The sequence below is a fragment of the Ranitomeya variabilis genome, chromosome 1, assembly GCF_051348905.1.
Source record: "Ranitomeya variabilis isolate aRanVar5 chromosome 1, aRanVar5.hap1, whole genome shotgun sequence".
NCBI lineage: Eukaryota > Metazoa > Chordata > Amphibia > Anura > Dendrobatidae > Ranitomeya > Ranitomeya variabilis.
Genome location: NC_135232.1, coordinates 1,012,030,621 through 1,012,035,245, shown reverse-complemented (window position 1 = coordinate 1,012,035,245; position 4,625 = coordinate 1,012,030,621). Strand labels below are relative to the sequence as shown.

The 4,625-nt window shown below is 39.2% G+C and overlaps 1 non-coding gene across 1 annotated transcript; it reads right to left on the bottom strand.

Moving 5' to 3' along the window:
* Positions 1-226: 226 nt before the first annotated feature.
* Positions 227-308, bottom strand: TRNAS-GCU (transfer RNA serine (anticodon GCU)). The gene has a single exon. It is a non-coding gene; the product is annotated as a tRNA-Ser (tRNA).
* Between the last annotated feature and the right edge of the window lie 4,317 nt (positions 309-4,625).

Below are 4,625 nucleotides of genomic sequence, written 5' to 3'. Positions count from 1 at the left end.
CAGTTCCACCGCAGGTTCTCTGCTGCTGACCTGGTCTCTGTTGTTTGTCTGCAGTGCTAATATCACATTACAGAACTGCAGCCAATCACTGAGTGTAGAGGCTCTACCCCTGTAGATGGCATGAGCTGCTGAGTTCACTGATTGGCTGCAGCTCTGACCAGACCAGGTAAGTAATGCTCAGTATATTTTGATTTAGCTAACTTTGATTATATCAAGTAGATTAAACCAACAAGGATAGGATCTGAACCCATGCATGCAGAGCACAATGGATTAGCAGTCCATCGTCTTAACCACTCGGCCACCCTGTCTACATCCCATTCTTGTCAATGTAATCTACCTCTGATTATAGTCTATATGTTTTTGAAAAGAAATAAACCTCTTTTGCTCAAAAAACGCATCAAAACGCGTCAAAAACGCGTCAAAAAATGTGAAAAAAACGCATGCGGATTTCCGTTTTTTGGTCAGGAAAATTTCCTCAAGAAATCCTGACGTGTGCACATACCCTTAAGCCAATTTTATTTTTTGGCATTTGCAGATTTTCCTCCTCTTTTCAAAATAGCCACAACTTTATTTTCCAACAACATAAATGTATAAAGGCTTGTTTATTATGTGACATGTTGTACTTTTTAGTTGCACCGTGTATTTTATTTTACAAATTAAGGGAAAAATGACAAAATAAACTCCAAATGTGATAAAATGGTGTAATAATTCCACCATTATATTTTAGATTTTATGGGGTTAATTGTTCAGTAGAAATCACCTGACTGCAAGATTCTACAGGCCAGTCCAATGACGCTGATACCAAACATGTAAAGTTTTTTTTCCTATTTTAATGTTTTTTTTTAAATAAAGTAATTTTGTAAAAACATAAAAATATACTGTGTGATGGCTTTTTGAGTTTAAAAAAAATTATTTTTGAGTTTCAATTTTTTTTTCACTCTACTACATTTACCAAAAGATAATACATTTTATATTTTTATATACTAAACATTGGTGGATACCGCAATACTAAAAATGCTTTTTTTTCTTTATAGTTGCTTAATTTTAACTAAAGCTGTTAATATTTTTAAAACTTTTTTATTTTTCACTTTACTTTTTAGTCCTGTAAGGGACTTGTACCTATGATCATTTTACAGCTTGTACTATCAATATACAGTTGTGCTCAAAAGTTTACATACCCCAGCAGAATTTTTGCTTTCTTGAGTTAAATAAAGACACACACATTATGAATAAAGTATTCTAATGAAATAAATACACATGGGGTTTTAATATCTTTATTGTACTCTCAATCCAACTGACGACCCTTGATCTTCTGAAAAAAATAGAAAAATAACAAAACACCAATATCCCATACCTACCATGTAAATCCATCTGAAGAGGTTAAATAATTTTGCAACCAGGAGCCTGCTAATGCAGCTGCCCCAGCTGTAAAAACTGTGGAATGAATGGAGTGCAGCTTCGTTGACTTGCGGTGCTGCGCCCCCTGGTGGCATAAACTCATATGAACTCTAGCGTGGGAATTTTTCTGTATATTTTCTCACGTATGGGGTATGGGCATGATCAGAATAAATTGCTCAATAAAATGTATGGTCCATTTTCTCCTGTTACCCTTGCAAAAGTAAAAAAAAAAATAGGTCTAAAGGAAATTTTTTTGTGAAGGAAAAGTAAATGTTTATTTTTTTCTTCCACGTTCCAAAAATTCCTGTGAAGCACCTGAAGGGTTAATAAAATTCTTGAATGTGGATTTGAGTACCTTGAGGGGTTCAGATTTTAGAAAGGTGGTATTTTTAGGTATTTTCTGTCATATAGGCCCCTCAAATTCACTTCAAATGTGAGGTGGTCCCTAAAAAAATGGTTTTGCAAAGTTTATTGTAAAATTGAGAAATCACTGGTCAACTTTTAACCCTTATAATTTCCTAACAAAAAAAATTTTTGCTGATGTAAAGTAGACATGTAGGAAATGTTATTTATTAACTATTTTGTGCGATATAACCCTGTGATTTGAGAGCATAAAAATGTAAAGTTTGAAAAATGTTTTCACCACTATCATAAAGTACAATATGTCATGAGAACAAAAACTCAGAATCACCAGGATCCGTTGAAGTCATAAAATGACAGTGGTCAGAATTGTAAAAATTGGCCTGCTCATGAAGGTAAAAACAGGCTTCGGTGCAAAGGGGTTAAAAATAACAAACACAGTTATTCTCACCTAATGCCTAATTCCACTGAATCCCTTGTCTTCTGTAAGAAAATAAAATTAAAAAACAACCATATTATTATTATTATTTATTGTTATAGCGCCATTTATTCCATGGCGCTTTACAAGTGAGGAGGGGTATACATAATAAAACAAGTACAGTAATCTTAAACAATACAAGTCATAACTGGTACAGGAGGAGAGAGGACCCTGCCCACGAAGGCTCACAATCTACAAGGGATGGGTGAGAATACAGTAGGCGAGGATAGAGCTGGTCATGCAGCGGTTTGGTTGATCGGTGGTTACTGCAGGTTGTAGGCTTGTCGGAAGAGGTGGGTCTTCAGATTCTTTTTGAAGGTTTCGATGGTGGGCGAGAGTCTGATGTGTTGTGGTAGAGGGTTCCAGAGTAGGGGTGATACGCGAGAGAAATCTTGTATACGATTGTGGGAAGAGGAGATAAGAGGGGATACCATATCCCTCACCTCTCCATCATTCTGTCCCACGCAGTAATCCATATCTGGGGGATGAATAGTTTTCAAACTGGATGGTGCCAAGATCCACTGAGAACCACTGGCGAATGAGCTGCTGTGAATGCAGAGTCAGTGACTAGCGGTGATATCGTAGAGGTAACCGCCGGTGAGAGAGGCTGCATTCCCAGCCGGGCTGAACTGTGTGACCTCAGCACTGTGGGAAAAAGTCAGTGATGAGGTCACTGCAGTTAAAGCTCAGTGATTTCACAGCAAATCACGGTGAGAAAATCCAACCAAGCATGGTTGTGTACCATATTGACTATAACCTGGTGGTGTCTGTGAAGCTTGGCAAGATCAAACATGTACCATACTTGGCCCACATGCTCAACTTGGTAGGTCAGCTGTTTATGAAAACCTATCCAGATTTGCCACAGCTTTTGGTCGAGGTACACTGCATCAGCATCTATTTCTGCATGTCAGCTGAAGCTGCCATCTCTCTAGCAGTGCTGCAGCAGCATATGCAAGTGCCAGCTCACCAACAGGACCACACACTGGAACTCCACACTGCACATGCTAGCAAGGCTTTTTTGCAGCAGAGGCGAGTTATTGAATACCAGCTCCAACATGCAAATTGGTATTCTGGTCAGCCTCTGCACATAACAATGGAAGAGTGGACATGGATGTCTGACATTTGTGCAGTTCTCCAAGACTATGAGGAAACCACAAAGATGGTGAGTGGCAGTGACGCCATAATCAGCGCAATGATCCTGCTTCTGTGTCTACTTAAATATTGTATCTCTCCTTCCTGAGGTGGAAAGGTATACTAAAACAGTGCTGAAAGCCATTGTGGAAAAAATCGCATCAAACAACGCTAGAGGCAGGGGGCAAGCTTCCTTGCTCAATCAAGGAGGAAAGGCAAGGGAGACTCACAGCAAGTTTAGCAGAGTTGGGGGTAGACTGTCAAAGGCCTAGGCCAATTTCATTACACCCTTCCAGTGTCCAGGCCCTGATGACTGGGTATTTTTTACAAGGAGGGAAAAGTTGTTAAAGATTGTCTAGAAGTACCTGGCCAACAAAACCAGCACACTTTCAAATTCCTCTGTGACATTTAGCTATTGGATCTGAAATCTGGATACCTGACATGAGCTGTCTCTCTATGCCTTGGAGGTGTTGTGCTGCCCTGCCGCTGGTGTCTTGTCTGAGGGGGTTTTAGTGTCTCCAGCGAGGTCAAAACAGACAGACGCTTTCGCCTGTCAACAGGAAGTACTGACAGGCTCAAAAATAAACAGAGCTTGGATTAACCTCAACTTTTCCACACCAGATGACAGGAGCACATAAAGTGTTTTAAATAACCTTTATGCGTGTGTGAGTACATCAACAACATTTTCAAAATATTTTAATAAATCCCACATGTTGTTGCCTTCAAGAGTCTGTGGATGACTATATTATCCTCTTTATCATTTTTTCATGACTTTGCATTGTGTGCAGAGCCTTTATGAGTATATGAGTCCCACAACAACACTTTGTTTACAATATTTGAATGAGGTACTACAGTTGGTGCCTTCCAGGGTGTATGGATGACCCGGCTTGTAATTTTTGGCAGGCTTTACACTTAGTACATAGCCTTTATTAGAGATGAGTGAACTTGCTCATAAAACGTTTGTCAATCTCAAATTCGGCACATACATTGCACATTCAAATTTGTGCTAGGATTCCAGAGTATTTCGTTACAAATAAGCAAAATTCAGCCAAAGTTTGATAAATGATCGAGTTTCCACTAATGCTTTTGTTAGGACTTAGGCTGGGATAGTAGTGATGATGAGCAGGGGGGATGTGTTTGATGAGGGGAGGGGGTAGGGAGATGTCAGAGTATTTTGTAACTTAATGTGTGGAGATTCCGTCAGCCAGGGCACAGAAACCATCCAAAAACATCCATACACAAGGGTTTCTGTCATTTG